The 21910-nt window shown below is 41.2% G+C and overlaps 2 long non-coding RNA genes across 2 annotated transcripts; one reads left to right on the forward strand and one right to left on the reverse strand.

The window, feature by feature from the left end:
* Positions 1 to 364: 364 nt before the first annotated feature.
* LOC139436421 (uncharacterized) lies at positions 365 to 12901 on the reverse strand. Its single transcript, XR_011645674.1, has 2 exons — positions 11681 to 12901; positions 365 to 1176 (listed from the first exon to the last, which is right to left on the reverse strand). It is a non-coding gene; the product is annotated as an uncharacterized lncRNA (long non-coding RNA).
* LOC139436420 (uncharacterized) lies at positions 1125 to 1958 on the forward strand. The gene is made up of 2 exons (XR_011645673.1): positions 1125 to 1422; positions 1698 to 1958. It is a non-coding gene; the product is annotated as an uncharacterized lncRNA (long non-coding RNA).
* Positions 12902 to 21910: the final 9009 nt, after the last annotated feature.

Here is a 21910-nt window from a genome sequence, read left to right on the forward strand (position 1 = left end):
CCTGACTGGAGCTGATGCCCTGGAACCCCAGAGCTGTCAGCTCAGAGGTCTCCCTCTTGCCTCTGTAAAAGGGATTTCTGCCCCACCCCATTATTAATGCAACCTTCAGACCATTCAAGGGACAGTTGGTGGTATCTGCCCCCTCTCAGGCCTTCTCACCTGGAGGGCTGCACTCAGATTCAAGGCAAACTGAAACTGGCCCAGCTGTCCCACTTCACTCCAGAAATTCCACACCTTGGCAAAGGTAGCTGCAGTTCTGCCTCCAGCTCTGACCCAGATCCCTGCTCCACTTACTGCCCAAGGCCCACCCATAAGCCCCTCCCAATCCTCACTCCACAACCCCAAATCAATGCCCACAAGTGGAGAAAAGGAGAAAGGCTTTAATCATTGTGTACACTCTCAAGTAGAGAAGAGCCAGGACAATCTTAGTAGATATGAAAGTACCTTAGCATAGTGATTGCATGCAGTGGTTTTCTACCTTCAAAAGCTTTAAGTCATTCAAGAAAGGAACCAAATACGAAATACTCTCCAGTGCACAGATCTCAAGGCACGTAGCCGTGCAGGACACGGTGCCACGGGAGAGTCCACAGGGGCAGCAGGAGGGCCCCCAGCGCGGGATCTCAGGCTCCTGCCCCGCCGTGGGTCGAAGGGGGTGATGCTGGGGGCCATGAGCAAGGCTGGGCCTCCTTTCCTTTGCGGGTTCCTCCCTGAGTTAAGCTTTGGTTTTCAGCAGCTTCCCGGGACGGCCTGGGCTCTGGGGGTTGCTCTGGCCGCGCCTGCCCACCTCCGCAGGCCTCTCCTGGGCACTTCGGGGCTGTTTGGGCCGCGCTGTCTGTAGCCGCCCCCTCTTCCTGGTGTGACTGCAGCTCCTTTGTGATGTCAGGCATCTGCTCCTGCACAGGCGGGTCTCGTGGCGTTTTTGTCCCCTCTGGACGTCGGGAATGTGTCCGAGGGCGGGGAAAGTCCACCGCGGCTGCCCGCATGCATGTAGTCCACACTGGAGGGGAACTCGCGGCGTTCGCTGCGGCGGTGGCTCGGCGCCTCGAAGTTGTCCAGTGCCCAGGCCTGAGCCAGGTTCAGAAACGCTGGCACGTGCGGGTGTGCAAGGCACCTCCTCCAGGGTAGACGGTAGATCCATAGCTTCAGCTTCCCGACGGGCCAAGCCAAACAGCTGGTCTAGGAAAAAGGGCAAATGATTCAGACCAGGACTGACTGGGTTGTTTTGTTTTGTTCTTTTGCAGGTAGTACAAGTTGAACCCAGAACCTCGTAAATGGGAAGCAGGCACTCAACCATGAGCTACATATGCTCTCCAAACAAAGCTTTTTCATTTGTTTGTTTTAGGAGGTACCACGGATCAAACCCAGGACCTGGATCAAGGAAGCAGAAGTTCAACCACTAGAACTACATCCAGTCTTGACTGGGTTTGTATAGTGTCCTGTCTCCTGTAAGACATTGTAAGCCTAAGTCTGAATACGTGGATGTGACACTCATTTGCCTTGCAAATTGCTACAGAATCTGATAGGATTAAGGTGAAAATGCTGTCATTCGTGATGGCTCTATTGAAAGTCTGCGGGTTGTGAGGACTGAATCAGGCAGTGGCCTGGGGAAAGGAAGGAGGTCCTGGTGGGGTGGGGGTGGGGGAAACTGTCAGTTTCCAGAGACTGAGCAGTAAACCTATTATGCCTAATTTTTTTAGGCATCAGAGTGGCACTGCCTGGTTTTGGAGATGAGATTTAGCAAGATGAGATCACACACAGGAGCACAGAGCTAGTTCATGCTGGAGCTGGAACAAGAACCCAGGGCCTCAGCAAGTACATCATGGAGGAAAATGAGTAAAGAAATAATTAGGTTAGGGAGGGAAAGGAGAATTTCATGGTTTACTGAGAATTGTAATGTTTCTGTTTTTGCCTACACTAAGTCACCTGCATCAAAGAGAACAAATGGTTATGGTTTCATACCTACAGAGCAAATGTTCTTTAGGAGTGTCATTTCTTCAACAGTGTTCCTTGTGGACCTCTACCCTGTTTTATGTAATTAAGTGCATGCTATTACTAATTATTGCCTTTTATCTACTTTCCCTATTTTCATTCCAGTTCCTCCCATTAGTAACTGTTTTATTTTTAATGTGTACCTTTTTGTCAACCACTCTTGTAACATGTAGCTTATTCTGCTGTGTGCATATATTTTCAATTCATGTAGAAAGTATGAGGTTATCTATCTGATTTTATTATTTCCCACTCATTTGCAAATACCTAAGATCTTCACATGAATATTTCATCTGTTGCTTCCAACTCTGGCATATTTGCCTGTAATGAGCCTTTGTCACATTTTACTGATCCACTCTCTCATGATAGGCACTCAGATTGCCATAAGTGGCCCATCCCTATCACCACAGGTAATTGTACCTTATGAACCTGTGAGAGAATTTCTCTAGGATATATACCCAAGAGCAGAATTGTGCCATAAAAAATGCATTCACCTAATTTAACTGAGTATGGCCAAATTGTTCTTTAGAGTGAATGCAGCAGTTACCTTCCAACAACAATAGATGAAGATTGCTCTGTACCCACATAAAACACAAAGGAGAGAGGACTGCACCACTGTGAGTCCCTTGTGCCTACCCCAGTCCCTTCATTGTACCCACCAAGAATGCATTGAACCTCTGGAAGTCATTATAGCTTATATTTCTGAAGCTGGCAGGGAAAAGATGTCACCTGAACGAGCAAGGGTATGGAGGGGACAGAGATGCTGCTTCAGGACAGCCTACAGGAGCAGATGTCATTGCTAGTGGCTGAGCCACTGTCACACCAGATATATTAATACATCCTTGTTATATGTGTTGAACTTACAGATTGTTGTGCTGGCCTAGCTGCAAAAGAAAGGAATCACTATCAAATGTTACATTTGGGGTCATTTAATTCTCTTTAGGAAGAGATATATTAGTACATGTTTCAAATGAGAAAACCAGCTCAGGGTGGTTAGATAATTCTAATTTACTCAAAGGCCTACAACCAGTGAGGGGCAGATTTGGAATTTTAAAGTCTACTTCCAAAAACTATTTCATTATGTTTAACAGATATTCCCTATTGTGATCCTTTATAAAAGGATTACAAAAAATAATCACTCATTGTAGAAAACAGGGGAAATGCAACAGGTGTAAATAATGAAAGTAAAACATCACCTATAATTTTAATAGGGGACTAACACCACTGTTGGTTAATATTTTGGTATATTTGTCTCCAATATATATTTTTGGCATACTTGTGAATATGTATATAATACATAATATTTATAAATTTGGGCTCATTCTTTAAATATGTTTTATACCATTAGCATTTAAAATTACAGAAAGGATCCGTTTGATCATTTATAGTTTTATATGAAAATCTTATTTCAAATTTCCTGGCAGCAGCAAAAATAGATTTGAGTCAGACACAAATTAAACATTCTTTAAAGTACTGATAAGAACACTCAATTAAAATGGCTCAATAAAATTGATGAATTAAAGAAGTATGGCAATTTAGTTTTCAACAAACTCTTTTTAGAAAAAAATCATCTTTCAATGACCTGTCCTTCATTAGGCAAACTGATGTAGAAGTAAAGAAGAGTCTAGTTTTAAATGTGTGTTCATCAGATAAAGAAACAGAGCTGCCAGGGTAGGTGACTGGTTGAAGTTAAAGATTTTAGGGCCAAAGAAAGCAGCTGAGAAAGAGGGTGAGGGAAGGACTGAGGAGATATTACTGATGAGACCATGTCTCAAATATACTGTATATGTCCCTCCTGAATTTGAGTTGAAAAAGACAGCAATCCGTTAAAAGGTTGCATGGTGATTACCAGGGCGGGGCCAGGCACATTTTAGGTGCTAGAGATAAAAGACAGGCAAGTCACCTACTTTTAGGGAACTAATGTGATAATGAAGGAGTCAATAAGTACATGTAATCTGAAAATGTTAAGTTGATCATGAAAACAAAATAAGATAATCCAATGGAACCGGTAGGGTAATTGAGTTGGTGATTAGTGAGACTTCTTTGAATTAATATTTGAACTGAAGTAGGCATATAACTCTCCTAAAGGGCTGTAAATGTCGCTTTGGATATAGTTATGCAGGTGGTTTTATGACTGTCAGTAGTTACTGCTCTGGAAATAAATATATAAATCTAAAAACTTTAACCAGGCTTAAATAATAATTCAATTATAGGTTATTATCATATTTGATGAGAAGCCTTAGGAGGAAAAAAAAAAGTATTTTTGTGTATTTTTATTTTATTCTTTTCAGATAATAGATTCAGAAATGTTTATTTAATGACCAGACTTAAAAGAATGTAGAGCTCTAGACAGACGGAAAAAGATTCTTCTTTATATTAATTAAATCTACTTGCGCTCTGTCTCTGATTATATTTGGCAGGAAGGAGCAAGGAGCTCCCAGGGATATTCAACTGTTAACCATAAAGTTTTTGTCTAACTTCCTAGAAATGTACCTTTTAATAGCAAAGTATGGGATGACTACAAATCTTATAAAAACATTCTGTGGTGCATGTTTAGATTATATTTGCTATATAAGCAACTGCATTGTAAGTGAGCTCACCTGCCTTGTGTTAGATAACTCATCTGCATTATAAGTCAACTCACAAGTCTTGTGTTAAATGACTGTGGTGGATTCTTCTTGTCCGAAATTGTGTATTCTGTGTCTTTATTTTTGCAAATCTTTAGGATATAAATTGTGCCTCCATAGATTCATATCCAGAAATACCTAGCCTAGTACAGTGAAGACCTGATGTGTAAAAATAACTCAGAGGATTGAAGAAAAGGGGGAGGGGGACTAGGCTAATAAACATATTAAAGGTTTTCAGCTTCAGCAGTCATCAGAGAACTGTAATTTAAAAACTTACTTTGGGGAAGTGGATGTGGCTCAAGTGATAAGGCCTCTGCCTATCATATGGGAGGACCCAGGTTAATTCCCTGGGACCTCTTGGTAAAAAAAGGAGAAAGCATACCCACGTGGTGAGCCAGTGCCTGTACAAGTGAGTCATGCAGCAAGATGATGACGCAACAAAAGAGAGACGAAGGGGGAGAGTCAAAGCAAAGTGCAGCAGAGACCAGGAACTGAGGTGGTGCAATTGACAGGGAACCTCTCACCACATCAGAGGTCCCCAAGATTGAATTAAAGAGAAATATATACAGAAGATCACACAGCAAATGGACACAGCAAAAACCAGCAGGGTGGGGGAGGGGGAAATAAATCTATTTTTTTTAAAAACTGTAAAGAAACATTTTTTGTGATAGCCCCAAACTGGAAATTATGGCCATCAGAATTAAGATAAAATACCACCCAGTCACATAATGGAATTCTATACAGTAATGATAATGAACAGACTGCAATTACATGCAATATAGATGAATCTCACAAACTTAATGGGGACTGAAAGAAGATACAAAAGAGCACAAGCTGTGTGACTCATTTACATTATGTGCAAACACAGGCAAAACTAGTCTGTGCTGTTGGAAGTCAAGATGATGGTGGCCCTCAGGGGGATAGGGACCGAAAGGAGTCTGGCTAACATTTTGTTTCTTGATGAGGGGGGGCAGGTTACATGGGTGTGTTCAGTTTATATGCACTTTTCTGTCTATATATTATACTTCAATTTGTTTTTTCCTAAAAGGACTAGGTGTGGCATGGGGTAAGTGTGAGACTGGAGAATTCGGACAGCAGAAAGTCAGGCAACCCGCCCCCTCACCACCCCTCCCCCCAAAGGAGGCTAGGAAAGGGGATGAGCAATATCTCAATAAGAGAATTCCAGTGCAGGGGCTATATAAAACAACTCCAGTCTGGAGCAGCAGAGCTGAATGCTGAAATATCACGACTGGGCGCTCTCTCTTTTCCTGCATTGGTAGCTGCGTGCAGAAGGAAGTCTTTAGGACACTCACTCCTTTGAGGGAGGCTGGGATCAACCTCTTCAGAGAAGGCTGCCAGCAGCTTGAGTCAGTCCCCAAACACTCCGCCTCCACCTCCATCCCTCTTCCCAGCCGGACCCTTGAGGAAACTGATGCTAGAACCCACCGAGTCCTTCCTTCCCCAAATTTCCCTGATCCACACTTGGTCTCCAGCCAGGTCTCTGCTCCAGTTCCCACCCCCTCCCTTCAGTCAGAGGAATAAGATTGGGGGGGGGGGGGGGGGAGATTGAAGAAAATTATTCATTTTTTCTCTGTGGTAAAATTTTATTGAAAAGCTTTAAAGTCGTCTAGGAGAAAAAGAGGGGACGAAGAAAGGGGTCAGGTATTTGGGGAAGACCTGGGAGCTGTCAGCGTGGAGGGGGCAGTGCTCTGGCCGGGGCGCTCTGCCTCCGCCTGCAGCCCTCGCCTCCCGGGGCTGCGCGCTCGCTTAAGGTGGGGGCTCCAGGGTGAGCTCCGCTGGTTGGAGTGCTGGCAGGTCTCTGCTGTCGTCGGTCTCTGTCTCCTGCAAGGTTGCCAGGGCGTCAGTCTGTCCAGTTCCCCCGGGGCTCCTGTCTCCTTTCGCAGCCGATTCTGCAGCGCCCGCGCCTCCTGAGGCTGCCCTTGGCTCCATCCTGGCCGGGGCTGTGGGCTGGGACTCGGGACACTCTGGGCAGGGCACGCTCCTTGCCTTGAACAGACGTCCGCATCCCGAGCAGTTACAGCATGACAGCCCGCAAAAGCAGTGGGTAGAGTCGAAGGAGAAATCGGGGCTGTGCTGAAAGGGGTCACCCAGCCTGGGGTAGTAAGGCAGTGCCCACGGCCCAAAAGGCTCCTGAAGTAGGGCTGAAGAGGTCTGAGACGCCGCCTCTTCTGCTGCGGAATTCCAAGCCTGCTTTCTACAGGAGAAACAGCGGTGTGCCATATCGTCAGCCTCGGGCCTGAAAAGCAGGGTGTCTGGGCTAAGAGATAAAGCGAAGTTCCTCCTAGGGCTCTTAGGGTGTCAGAAGTCAATTAAGGGCACAGTGGTGGGTGTTGGCACTTATCTTAGGTATACATTGGTACAAAAAGCCATAACTGATGGAATTGAGGTGGAAATGGACCATCAAGGATGATATTTTTCAAAGTTGAATTGATTGTACTATGGGTTGGAATAGAAGCACTGTTGAACAAACCACAGCAGAGGACCTGGTAAAGAAAAGTCATTTGGGGGGTGGTTACTCACAGCAAGTGACCATCACAGAAAACCTACCATGGAAAGATCATGGAGTCTACTTTTCATGACATATCCTCCAGATCAGAATTGTCTGATCTTATGGATGAGGTTCAGTTCACAGTACTAGTTAATGCTGGGGCCAGAGTGGAATCCAGGTCTCCAAGCAGCCTTACGCTAGAAAGCAGAAGTACCAACGTACTTTCACTTAGAGGTAAGGAGAGGAAGGCAAGTGGAAAATACTTATCTTCTCTGACTAAATTGGACTTGCAGCTATTTTCATTTTCTGCTTTTGAGCATCTCAATAAAAAGGCAAAGATTTTTTTTAAACTGGCAAGTGTATAAAATCCTGAGGTCTGGGATTCAACTACCTGGGTTCAGAGCCAGATCCCAACATTTACTTCTGCAACATCATCTTTAAAACTTTAAGTGTTTCACCTGTAAAGTGAGGACTGTAAAAGTATCTGCCTCAGGAAGTTAATACGATGTAATATTTGCAACATATGGCATAACATTTCCAAAGTGTCTAACACAAAGAGAGTGCTCAGTTAATGTATATTATTATTTAAGGTAGAAATTTACCATCAATGATTAATAAATGCAAAAGAATGGCTGTTAACTAGGTTTAGTGGATTACTGTGAAAGGATAATTTTGGCTCTTTAAGTCAAGTATATGTGAAATACGGTCAAACTACTTTATAATTCTTATGCCAGGACTCAATTTCTGATCTTCAATTTTCAGAAACATTGACAGGAACGAATACAATTTTCCTCTGTCTAGCAAATAGTTTCATCATGCCATTATCCCCCTATGTTTAATGAGCTAATTCTGTCTGTCAATCACAGTCTAATTCAATAAAGATAAATATTGAGTCTGCTTTGTGGTAGGCACTGTGTTGAATGTTGGGCACATGAAAATGAATGAGGCCCAGTTCGCATCCTCCTGACACTATCTCTAGTAAGAGAGCCAGACAAGAATCAGTCATATTTAGTCAGGACCTCATGAGGGTTGACTTGAAGACCAGAAAGAACAGCTGAATTCTCACTGATATCTTCCACAAAGGCTGGTCTTTTATGATTGTGTACTAAGATTAAAATAAGACTTAAAAAATACCCAAGAAATTAAAAACAGTAAATGAGAGATGGCAGTTTTGACAGCACAAGTGGTAGATTAGAAGCTGAGGCAATAGCAGCAGACGGTGAATATTGAAGGCTATGGGAATAATAAAGCTATTCCCACAGTTGAGACTGAGGATGAAGTATGTATGATAAAAAACAGTTCCAATTGGATAGGAGTGGGTCCCAAAGACCCAAGTACAGTCCTTAATGGCACAATCATAGAGATCTCTCTTCTGGGTACATGTGAACTACCAAGGTGTTGGGTACACTCCAATGCTGGCATAGCATTCATGTGAATTCAGGTCAGCGAGAAGCAGGGGAATCAGCAAGAATCACCACCCTAGGGGAAATGTATTCCTGAGTCTCATTGCTTTAAGTATAACCAGATTACTTCTAGTACAACCTTCTTTGTCTTTCTCTACTATTGCTTTCTATGCTAGTTTTCCTAGAAGTCTTTCCATCTTCCCTGCAAAATTAGCTTCTCCTCTCCTCTCAAACCATCAAAGTTGGAGACAGGCTGGGAGCCAAGACAAACCAGCCCTTTACCGCCTCCCCCACCTCACCCTTACCCATCTTCATCGTGTTTGGTAAGGGCCCCCTCCTACCTGTTAGGATGACCAGGGATCTGGTGCCCATGCTGACTTCTGGCTCCTAACCTGCTTTTGCAGCTCAATCTCCCATGGCTCATGGAAGAAAATAACCTGCTACAGGTGAGTTCCCAATCACTAGAGCCCCAGGCTCTTATAACTCGATCTTATTCTAGTACCTCACCTGATTTCAAGGTTCCTTCCAGGATTTGATTTGGTGCTAGAAGAGTAAGATAATGAATGAGGAGCCAACTGGTATAGAGTATGCTGAGAATCTGAGAAACATCACCCTATGCTCCCAATGAGCCACCAGAAAAAGACCTTGAGAAAGCATCCTGGTCCCTGCTCAGAGTCAGATGAGTTTCAAAGAGTGGTAGATAGCAGAGTAAGCCTGAGGGAAGGACTGTATACCTGTGTTGTTCTCTGTTGTTTTCCAGTACCTAGCACAATGCCAAATAGTGATGGGTAACGTGTAGGTATGTATGAAGAAATATCAATATTCATGATTAGCTGGATTTCTAATCTCTGACCCCCTGCTGATTGAATGGCACATATGTGATACTGGACATTTATTTCCTTGTGTCAGGAGTTGTCAGATACAAGTGAAAGGTAATATATCTGAGCTTAGAGAAAAAAATTCCTTGGGCTTGAGTGTTTTGGACACCCTACAGTGAAAATATACATAAGTTATAGCATTCTCTGGATGAGTTAAAGAAATATCACTGACAAACTTTGTTAGCCATTAATAAAGTATATTCACAGCTATAAAGTTAAAATTGATAATTTCCCAAATGGCCCTGTAACCTGCCCTCTTCCTTTCTCCACCATCTCTGTATATCAGAGACCACCAACCCATCTTGGTTCAACGTTGCAACCTCTGCCCAGCAGAGAACACAGTGTGAGGACAAAAGGGAAGACTCTGACTGAGGTTCGGGATTAGAAAAATTAAAGACTGAGATGATTCACTATTGAAAGGAAATATTAGGGAAGACAGACATTTTTTTTTTAAAAAGTCCTTAAGCTGTTTCCCAAGAGTTTAAATATAGCAGGAAACTAGCATCCAAAAGGGACACTTCACACCCCTCTCTCCACCACCTTTTTCTGCATGATTCATTAGATTTTCTCTACCTAATCTGGGGTTCTAACAGGTGCAGTTCTAAAGGAAATGTGGTTGAGACCCCAAGATCTTTATCTATTGTAATGCCAAGGCTTACTCAGATCTAATAGAGCCCATTCCTAGGGTACTCTCAGCTGTGAGGCAATGAGGTGGTAATTGCTTTTGTAAATTCAGCCTATAAAAGTTTATGTTGGCCTTTCTTTGGTTGTTAAGAAAAATTGAACTGAGAACATGGAGTAATCTGTCAAAGGTAAGGAGGAAGATGTATTGGAGAGGGAAAATATGGTACCAGGGGGATGTCCTGATGAAAATTTGGTCCATTCAGGATTTTCATGTTTCTTCTGACTTCATCTAAGTTTAAGAGACAATGCTTCAAACTTGTCTTGATTATTTCAACTATTTTTACAGCTGGAAATCTCAGCACATGGTGCTAATGTATGGTAGGGGAGCTAAATGTTAACTCTTAGGCTCAGAGACTACCTAGTCAGCAAGGAATGACTCAATAAAAATCACTGACTCTAGTGTTTTCAAACATGCTTCTACAGTTTAAAATTACTTTATAGTTTATCACCTTGATAACAGTGCCACAGAAAGTTATAATAGAATACAAGCATGCATTAATCCTTGCAGAGAGCCAATATTTGAAATGAGGTTTTTTAAAAATATTGAATGTGTCTAAAGTCAGGTTAGTTGCTATTATATGAATAGTTTTGAAAAATATGCAATGTAAACATCATTTATAACTAAATTGTGCTATAATGTCAAACAGTGCTGTTCAATGTGTTCATATCATGACACACATAAAAGATGTGTGATGTATTTGGATGGTACAGAGGATAAACTGAAAATTTGGTAGGGGTCAATAGGGCTTGGTTTTAAAAAATCATTTAATTTTATATTATGGGAAAAGTTAATATTGAATGTGTATAAGATTTCCAAATAAAACTTTCAAGTTTCTATGAACTTTAGTTTCTATATCAATTACCATAACCATTCTTTGATAAACTATTTTGTGAAAAAAACTTTAATTCACTGTAAAAATGTTTAAGCCACAAGTTATAGGACAAGACAATGGTTTTTTATATTAATGAATTAGCCATGGCTCATTGCCTACTCTGGCATGATCCAGGAGCTGGGGCTCAGCCATGTCTTATTGTTCACCAGAATTGATTGCCTTCAGCACTGTCCCTCTGGGAAGCTAGATTATTAAGGAAAAAAATAAGCCTACACTTCCACAAACTCCTCCAGAGAATAAAGAACTTCCAGAGAATAGAGAACACATCTCAACTCACTTTAAATAACTTCGGTACAAAAACCAGAAAGATAATAAAAGGAAGCAAAACTGCTGGCCAATCTCACTTATGAACAATGATACAAATATTCAGCAAAATATGAGGAAACCAAAACAAGCAATAAGTAAAAAGAAATTACGTATCATGACCAACTGGGTTTATCCCAGGTATCCCAGAGACAAATCCATATAATTCCATGCATAGCATGTGGGGAAGGGGGAGCGTGAGTGAATCTAATAATCATCTCAATAGAAGGAGATAAAGCATTTGGTAAAAATCGAACATCCATTCATGCTAAAAATTCTTAATCCCTCATAAGGCTCCTGCTATTTGTCTCCAGATAAAATTTCTAATCATATCTGACAGATAATAATTAAATGACTTTATGAACAAGCAGTTCCACAATTCTCAACAAAAACATACCTGTTCTCACTTGAAAGAGAAGAGGCTCCCACGCTGAAACTCCCAGTCCACTGGTTCGTGGTAGATGATCCCGGGGAGGCACAATCCTCAGCCCTCCTGCAGCGGTCGCACTACGGGGTTCCTGGAGCTTTGCCTGCACCACATGACTGTTTTGGGCGAGAGCAAAGAAAAATTCACCCCAATCGTGTCCTCCTCCAGCGAGAGAAAACCTCTATCATGTTCTCTTAGGCATGGGCTTGTTCTTCCTGCAGCTTCTAGAGCTGCGAGCACCGGACCCTCTCGGTATTCGGGCCACAGTCGCCTGAGGTTTCCACTTCCCGAGGCTGTGGTTCTGGCTCGATCTGACTCGGAATCACGCGGGCAGCTCAGCAAAGCTCACAGCAGCAGTGGTTTGGGGGCTGAGCAGTAAGTGCTCATCTGTGTTGGAATCGGCAACCAAGGCCCAAGGGTCTTAGGAGCTGGTTTAATAACTCCCTGAACCCAGGCTTGCTAGAGTTGAAATATCAGTGCTTTTCAAACTCTAACGTGCATAGGAATCACCTGCCAAAGTCTTCAAACTGAGATTCTGATTAAATAGGTCTGGGGAAGGCTGGGATGAGATTTACAGTTCTAATAAGCTCCCAGGTGATGCTGATACAGCGATATGCACACAACACATCGAGTAGCAAGGTAGATTGCAAATCCTAGTTTACATCTGTTCCCAGTCACGAGAAAGGTAAGAAGGAAAAAAGTCCTTTTCTGTTTTCTATAGAAAAATCATATCCCCCTGTAGGGGGCTGCAGCATCCACCAATATGCCAGTGAAAAGGGTGGAAGAGCTTTGTCTAGGGGAATAGAAAAGGTATGTTTTGGGTGTGGCATTGGGGAAGGTGGATAATATCCAAGTATAAACAAAGTTCTATACTCTTCTCTGCGTTGAATATCACCAAAAAAAAAATTGTCTTAAGCACTATGGTGCAAAAACAGCAGAGAGGCTACCGTTTCAAATGCCTGAATATACTCAGGTTTTAATGATGTTGGAGAATAAAGGGTTTCATATTAGGTAGAGAAAACTATTTATAAATTTCAGTAAAGTCAGTTTAGGTTCAGTGATCTCAAAAGTGATAATAATAAATACAGTTTATGAAGTTCACTATCACCTACACTACCCATGTTTTAAACTTTTTTCTATTTTCTAAAACACCTTTTTTAAAACCTTAAAATAATAATAGAAAAATGTGAGATAAAGAGTCTTTATTTCTTTACACCAAATGAGCAGACTAGAAGATGCTACAGAAGAGTAGAGCCCATTTAGTCTAATACTTTCAATTGATCAAAGTCAAGTTCCTTCATTCTTGAGAGGAAATCCCTTTTGTCATGTTCCACCCTCCACACTTCACATTACTCCTCTTGCTTTCTCACTCTAAATCAATGACAGGTGGAGAGTAGGTGAAGAAATCTCAACTTTCCATCACAAATTAGGTCCTTTTACTAATAGTAAAAGGCAGTGAGAACTCCCTTATAGAATCCCAAAAGATAGGCGGAAGGATCTAGGCCAAGGGGTATAGGAAAACCTGGCGGGGAAATATATTAGGTGGAAAAAGGAAAGGGAGGTAATCTACTCTAGATAGATATATAGATAGATGATAGAAAGATATACATACACAAGACAAAATCAAAATAACAGGTACCTACAGTGATAGGAAAGGAGCGGAGTGGAGGAAACTTGGACAGAAGCTAAGCTTCCCTGAATTTAATTTGCTTTGTAGAAGCAGATCGGGAAAAATTTTTTTGTCTTTCACAAAGGGTAGTTATTTGGGGTAAATGCTTACAGCTACAAGGCCCTATAGAGTACAACTCAAGGTACCGTAAGAGGTACTTTCTCACCCAAGTCAGATGGCACATGTTGAAGCAAGATGGTGGCCAGTCTCTGTGATGGTTTAACCTTCCTCTCAGCTACAGGCTGGCATAGGACTGTAGGATCAAAGTTCTCTCCTCTTCAGTGTCATGACAAAGTTCTCTCATCTCACATCTAAGTAGCTCTCTTCGCTTTTCGCATGTATCTTCTTTTTTTTATATAAATAATTTTGTTTTATTTTTAAAGAAGCTTTATATTACATAAATGTTACTTAAAAATATAAAGGATATCCATATGCCCAACTACCTCCCCCTCCCACATTTTCCCATATTAACACCATCCTTCATTAGTGTGGTGCAGTTTTTACAGTAGATGAACACATATTGAAGCATTGCTACTAACCATGTGTAACTGGATTTTGTCTAGGTTCTTGATTAAGCTGCAAGAAATGAATTTCAAGAGCAAACCACATTGATTAGGCCAGTAATTTATTAAGGTAGGGAGGGAAGAGAAATGGGATAAAATAACAGCTCATGGGTCCCAGGAGGAGAGGAAAGGGCCAAAAAAGTGATAAAGAGAACTGATTTACAGAACACAATTCCCCATTATAAATTATAAATCCCCAGGTTTACTTCCGAATTGATCCAGGTGGGGGTGAAGAAGGTCAGAATAGGGCATGAACAGACACATGTGCAGGGCCAGTTTGCCTTCCCACTTGCCTTTTAAACCATTTATTATTCTGCCCCTTTGCTAATGGCAGGGCAGGAGTTCCAGCTCTTTGCTGTTTTGATTGATTACCCCACCCATTAATCCCCCTGGGAGGGCCCAATGATAAGGTCCTTGGGGAATATCTGGAGCTTCTCCTGACTTCCAGAGGAAATCTCTTTCTTTTTTTTTTTAATTTTTTTAAATTAAAGTTAATAGATCACAAGGAATGTTGCATTAAAAAAAAAAAAAAACATAAGAGGTTCCTATATAACCCAATCCTCACCCCCCACTGCATCATTTTTGTGAATTGTATTTTTTGAAGCTATATACATCACACAAAAAAAATGTTACACTGAAAAATATGAGGTTCCTGTATACCCCCCACACCCAACCCCACTCCTCCCATACCAACAACCTCCCTCATCATTGCAGCACACTCATCGCACTCTGTGAACACATTTTGGGGCACTGCTACACTACACAGATAATAGTTTACCCTGTAGTTTGCATACTCCCCCAGTACATTCAGTGGGTTATGGCAAGGTATATAAGGTCCAGCATCTGACCCTGCAATATCATTAAGGACAACTCAAAATCCCCAAAATGCCCCCACATCACATCTCTTCTACCCTCTCCCTGCCCTCAGCAACTACTGTGGCCACTTTCTCCACCTCGATGCTAAAATTTCTTCTATTACTCGTCACAATAGTTTAATAGTAGAATATCAGTAAGTCCACCCTAGTCCATATTTTATTCCTCCATTCTGTGGACCCTGAGATGGCGATGTCCCCTCCACCTCTAGATCAAGAGAGGGCTTAGATTCCACATGGATGATGGATGCAATTCCTCTGCTTACAGTTGTAGGCACTCTTGATTCCTGGTGTGGTGGTTGACCATCTTCACCTCCCTGTTAGCTGACCTGGGTAAGACCAACAAACCAGAGAGTAGGAGTCACCACTCTGCTGAGGCTCAGAGCCCAGCTGGCACATGGGCAGTCCAGAGATTCAAGTCTCCTGAGTAGAGACCACCCCTAGTGCCAACCACAGGTTCAGTAAAAGTAACAGAAGAGGCATGTGTAGAAAAGTCACATCTGAGTTCAGCTCCATCACACTCATAAGCAAAATTCCAAAGTAGGGCCCTCTGACATGGCACAGAGCTCCAAATCCATCTTCCATGACTATATACCCTGTGGATCTCCATAGCCTTCGCGAGAACCAGTACCTAGGGTTGTATCTACTTTGGTTATTTCTGGGATCCTGCTGAGGTGTGCGTAAGCGCAACCCCTCTGATGACATCCCGACTCTTTCTGGAAGACTCAGCTATATCAACTCATTTGTCTTTGCCATTTTCCCCTTTTACTCAAGACCAAAGAGCAGTTTTTAACACTTGATCTAACATGTAGGCTGAGATATTCTGCTGGTCTGAGTTGACCATTTTATTCAAGGTCTCTTTCTAATTGCTTCTCCAGTTAGTGAGTGATTGGTAGTAATCCCTCAGCACTAGGGAGGCTCATCCTCGGGAGTCATGTCCCATGCTGGGGGGAAGGTAATGCATTTACGTACTGAGTTTGGCTTAGAGAGTGGCCACATTTGAGCAACATGGAGGTTCTCAGGAGGTAACTCTTAGGCACCCTAAGGCTCTAGACCTAGTTCATATTTCAGGCACACAGGCTCCTAAGCATAGTCATCAGTATCAAGGGCTCATTATTGGACCATCCTTCCTTGTTGATCTTTACCGTTGCATTTGGGGGATTATGGTTGTTCCATTTGGGCATGTGACAGAGCGCCCCTGGGTGGGAACTCAGCACTCCCTCAGTTGATGTTTGTAACTGTAACTACTATAAAAATACCCAACATATATCCTAACATATTTATGTTCCCTATATACATGCCATGGAGAACTCCCCCCCCCCACCCATGTGTCCCCCATCAATAATACCCCACACCAGAGGTCCTCACCTGCCATAGTTGAACCTCTCTGTGATCCCAAACTTCTTCAACAATGAATCCTACTATATTGCCAAATTCAATTAATAGGAAATTGAACTACAGTGATGGGTTTAAAGTTTAGAAATAGAATACATAGTAATTTAAAAATACTAGAATAAAGTAAAAATAAATTGGTGTATTAATAAAATGAAAAATATTATAAAGCTTAGTTTCTAATGTTTTGCCTTTCATCACCGTAATAAGGGTTGCCCTGTATGTACAGTGGCAAGGCACTTTCATTTCTTCCTCAGTTTCTACATTGTTTCTTCTTTTTTTTTTCTAATTTTTAATTTTGTCTTCAAAAAACGTTTAGGGGAAGTGACCTTGGCCCAGTGGTTAGGGCATCCGTCTACCACATGGGAGGTTCAGGATTCAAACCCAGGGCCTCCGTGACCTGTGTGGAGCTGGCCCACCCACATTGCTGATGAGCGCAAGGAGTGCCGTGCCATGCAGGGGTGTCCCCCGCGTAGGGGAGCCCCACACGCAAGGAGTGCACCCCGTAAGGAGAGCCGCCCAGCGCGAAAAAAACGCAGCCTGCCCAGGAATGGTGCCGCACACATGGAGAGCTGACACAGCAAGATGACACAACAAAAAAAAACACAGATTCTCGTGCCACTGACAACAGAAGCGGACAACAAAAGAAGACGCAGCAAATAGACACAGAGAACAGACAACCGGGGCGGGGGGTTGGGGCGAAGGGGAGAAGAATAAATAAAATAAACATACACAATATAGGGAACTCCCAGATATCCAACATCGAGCCCTTTTCCCCTTTCCCCAGCAATGATCTCTTTACATATTCATGTTATATTTGCTGCAGCAGATGTACAAATTTTGAAACATAGCTATCAAACATGGTTCCATTTTGGTTTACATTGTTTATATTTTAGACAGTACAAATTTCTAAATTTTTAGTTTTACATTATAGTTTACATTTTAATTTATGGACTTTTTTACACTTTAGATATAAGTTGACATTTCCATCATTGCATAATCTTGTGGAGCACTTCCATTGGCCCCCAGTTCCCTGCTTCCATCCATGCTATACCTCTCTCCCCCTCCCCTCAGGGCACACTGTGACACTCAATCTTCACTACTTGAGAAACCTGATTTAGATATACTGCAACAATGCTGAGGACTTGACATACTAGACTGCCCTAACTAATTGGGAGCCAGCAATCCTCTCGAGAGACACAATTCCCTTTCTTTGGGAACATCAGGCCTCCCCAGGATGTGGGTACACCTTCACACTCATTGTATGGCTCTCCACCCAATGATATAACACACTTTGACAAAATGAGAACTCACATACTCCCTAGAAGCTTGCCCCTGTACAGATGCTCCCCCCACCCCCCTACTTAAGCACCTTAAACACGTGATCCTTCCTTATTATATTTACTAAAGAGTTTTCTCAACAGTATAGTTTCAAACATATACCTGACATTCTCCCATACTCAACGGTTCCCCCCAGTGTGCTCCCCAATTCCTTCGGTCATCTGACCCATCCTCCCAACCCTAGCCCCCCTCAAGCCCACAAAGCCCCACCCAAAGGTATCCCTATGCCCCCATCTTATCCCTTCCCTGTACAAACTTACCTCCAGTTTGTCATAGACTTCACCCATGTAGGCATCGGCTCGCAACATTCCTAACCACCCCCCCCCCCCCCCCGATTCCTTTAAGCCTATCTTCCAGTCTTTAGCTCTCTGAGACAGATCAGTTTGCTTGTTTCATATCAGAGAGGTCATGTAGTATTTGTCCTTCAATGCCTGGCTTGCTTCACTCAACATGAGGTCCTCAAGATTCATCCATCTTATCCCTTGTGTTTGTACTGTATTCCTTCTTATAGCTGAGTAGTATTCCATTGTATGTATATACCACATTTTATTTATCCGTTCATCCATTGATGGGTATTTGGGTTGATTCCAACTTTTGGCAATAGTGTATAATGCTGCTATGAACATTGGTGTACATATATTGGTTTGTGTCCTTATTTTCAGATCATCTGGGTATATACCCAGCAGTGGAATTGCTGGGTCATATGGCAAATCTATAGCTAACTTTTTGAGAAACCGCCAAACAGTCCTCAGAATGCTGTGATCCTTCTGCATTCCCACCAGCAGTAGATAAGTGTTCCCATTCCTTCACATCCTCTCCAGCTCTTGTAGTCTTGATTTTTGATAGGTGCCAGTCTTATGGGAGTAAGATGGTATCTCATTGTAGTTTTTATTTCCATTTCCCTAATAGCCAGTGATTTTGAGCATTTTTTCATGTGCTTTTTAGCCATTTGTATTCCTTCTTTGGAGAAGCATCTGTTCAAATCTTTTTCCCATTTTTTAAATGGGTTGTCTTTTTATTTTCAAGATATAGGAGTTCTTTATATATGCAGGATGTTAGTCTCCTATCAGATATATGGTTATCAAATATTTTCTCCCATTGTGTAGGCTCTCTTTTCACTTTCATGACAAACTCCTTTGAGGTCCAGAAGGTTTTAATTTTGAGGAAGTCCCATTTACCTATTTGTTCTTTTGCTGCTTGTGCTTTGGGTGTGAAGTTCATGAAGCCATTTCCTATTACAAGGTCCTGTAGATGCTTCCCTACATTGTTTTCCAAGGTCTTTGTGGTCTTGGCTCTTACATGTAGGTCTTTGATCCGTCTTGAGTTGATTTTTGTATGAGGTGTGAGATGGTAATCCTCTTTCCTTCTTATGCATATTGATATCCAATTCTCTAGACACCATTTGTTGAAGAGGCCATTCTCTCCCAGTTGAGTGGGCTTGGTGGCCTTGTCAAATATCAGATGACTGTATATATGAGGATCAGAACTCTCAGTTTGGTTCCATTGGTCAGTGTGTCTATCCTTATGCCAATACCACGTCTTTTTCACTACTGTAGATTTGTACTATGTTTTGAAGTCTGGTAGTGTGATTCCTCCAGTTTCATTTTTCTTTTTCAATATGTCTTTGGCTATTCAGGGCCTCTTTCCTTTCCAAATAAATTTCATAGTTAGTTTTTCTAGCTCATTAAAAAATGCTGTGTTGTTTTTTTGGGGGGATTGCATTGAATCTTAAAAATATTCTTCCTATCCATGAGCAGGGAATATTCTTCCATTTGTTTAGGTTTTCCTTGATTTCCTCAAACAGTGTTGTGTAGTCTTCTGTGTATAAGACTTTTACATCTTTGGTTAAATTTATTCCTAGGTTTTTGATTTTTTATTTACTATTATAAATGGTATTTGTTTTTTGATTTCCTCCTGAGATTGCTCATTATTGGTGTACAGAAATGCTACTGATTTTTGTGCATTGATCTTACACCCTGTAACTTTACTGAACTCATTTATAAGTTCTAGAAGCTTTGTTGTAGACTTCTCAGGGCTTTCTATGTGTAGGATCATATCATCTGCAAATAGTGAAATTTTGACTTCTTCCTTTCCTATTTGGATTCCTTTTATATCTGGGTCTTGCCTCAGTGCTCGATCTAGTACTTCCAACACAATGTTAAATAGAAGGGGTGAAAGTGGGCATCCTTGTCTTGTTCCTGATCTTAGAGGGAAAGATTTTAGGGTTTCACCATTGTAAATGAGGTTAGCTGTGGGTTTTTCATATATACCCTTTATTATGTCCAGATAGTTTCCTTCTATTCCTATCTTTTGCAGTCTTTTTATCAAGAAAGAGTGCTGTATTTTGTCAAATGCTTTTTCTGCATCTATAGATATAATCATGTGATTTTTTCCCTTCAATCTGTTTATGTGGTGTATTACATTAATTGACTTTCTTATGTTGAACCATCCTTTCATGCCAGGAATGAAGCCCACTTGGTCGTGGTGTATAATTTGCTTAATGTGTTGTTGAGGACGATTAGCAAGTATTTGAGGATTTTCACATTTAGGTTCATTAGAGAGATTGGTCTGTAATTTTCCTTTCTTGTGGTGTCTTTGTTTGGCTTTGGTATTAGGGTAATGTTGGCATCATAAAATGAATTAGGCAGTGTTCCTTCTATTTCAATTTTTTGGAAGAATTTAAGCAAAATTGGTTTTATTTCTTTCTGGAATATTTGGTAGAATTCACCTGTGTATCCATCTGGCCAGGGCTCTTCTTAGTTGGGAGGTTTTTAATGACTGATTCTATCTCTTTACTTGTGATTTGGTTTGTTGAGATCATCAGTTTCTTCTTTTGTCAATGTAGGCTGCTTATGTGTTTCTAGGAAGTTGTCCATTTCCTATAAATTGTCTTTCTTGTTGCAATACAGTTTTTCAAAGTATCCTTTTATGATAGTCTTTATTTCAGTGGAGTCAGTGGTGATATCACCCTTCTCATTTCTTGTTTTGTGTATTTGCATCTTCTCTCTTTTTTCTTTGTTAGTCTAGCTAAGGGTTTGTCAGCTCTTTGTTTTGTTTATTTTTTTCGAGTGCTTTCCTATTTTCTATTTCATTTAGTTCTGCTCTGATCTTTGTTCTTCTTTCTTTGGGCTTAGTTTGTTGTTGTTTTTTTTACTAATTCCTCCAATTGTTCACTTAGTTCTTTAATTTTAGCTCTTTCTTCTTTTTTGATGTATGAATTTATGGCTATGAATTTCCCTCTCAGTATAGCTTTTGTTGCATCCCATAAGTTTGGATATGTTGTGTTATCATTTTCATTAGTTTCAAGGTAGTTATTGATTTCTGTTGAGATTTCCTCCTTGACCCACTGTTTTTCTAAGAGTGTGTTGTTTAACTTTCATATTTTGGTGCCAAATCTGGGCCTCTGTCCCTTGCAGATTTCCAGCTTAACTCCACTGTGGTCAGAGAAATTATTTTGTATGATTTCAATCTTTCTGAATTCATTGAGACTTTCTTTGTGGCCTAGCATGTGGTCTATCTTGGAGAATGATCCATGTACACTTGAGAAGAATGTATATCCTGCTGTATTTGGGTGTAATGTTCTGTATATGTCTATTAGGTTCAGATCCTCTAATATATTGTTCAAAATCTTTCTGTCTTTATTGATTCTCTTTTGAGATGGTCTGTCCAATGGTGATAGTGTTGTGTTAAAGTCTCCCACTATAAGTGTAGAGGTATCTATTCCTTCACTTAGTTTCTCCAGTGTTTGCCTCATGTATTTGGAGGCACCCTTGTTAAGGGCATAAATGTTTACGACTGTTCCTTCTTCTTGAAAGATTATCCCTTTCACTAATATGTAGTGTTCATCTTTGTCTCTCACAACAGTTTTGCAGTTAAACTCTATTTTGTCTGATATTAATATAGCTACACCTGCCCTTTTTTGGTTATTGTTTGCCTGTAAGATTGTTTTCCAGCCATTCACTTTCAATCTCCTTGAATCCCTGGGTCTAAGATGAGTTTCTTGTAGACAGCATATAGATGGGTCATATTTCCTTATCCAATCTTCCAATCTGTGCCTCTTAACAAGTGAGTTTAATCCATTGACATTTAGTGTTATTACTTTCAAGGAATTACTTATATAAGCCATATTTTCTTTGGATTTGTGTTTGTCTTATGTCGTTTGATTTTTTTTCTCTTTTTGTGGTTTTAGTTGTTCTTACACTCTCCTCCAACTCAGTCTCTCCTGTTTTTTTCTTTCCTCTTGCAGAACTCCCTTTAGTATTTCTTGAAGGGCAGGTTTCTTATTGGCATACTCTCTTAGTTTCTGTTTATCTGTGAATATTTTGAACTCTTCATCATTTTTTAATGCTAACCCTGCTGGATA

The sequence above is a fragment of the Dasypus novemcinctus genome, chromosome 2 (genome assembly GCF_030445035.2).
Source record: "Dasypus novemcinctus isolate mDasNov1 chromosome 2, mDasNov1.1.hap2, whole genome shotgun sequence".
Classification (NCBI taxonomy): domain Eukaryota; kingdom Metazoa; phylum Chordata; class Mammalia; order Cingulata; family Dasypodidae; genus Dasypus; species Dasypus novemcinctus.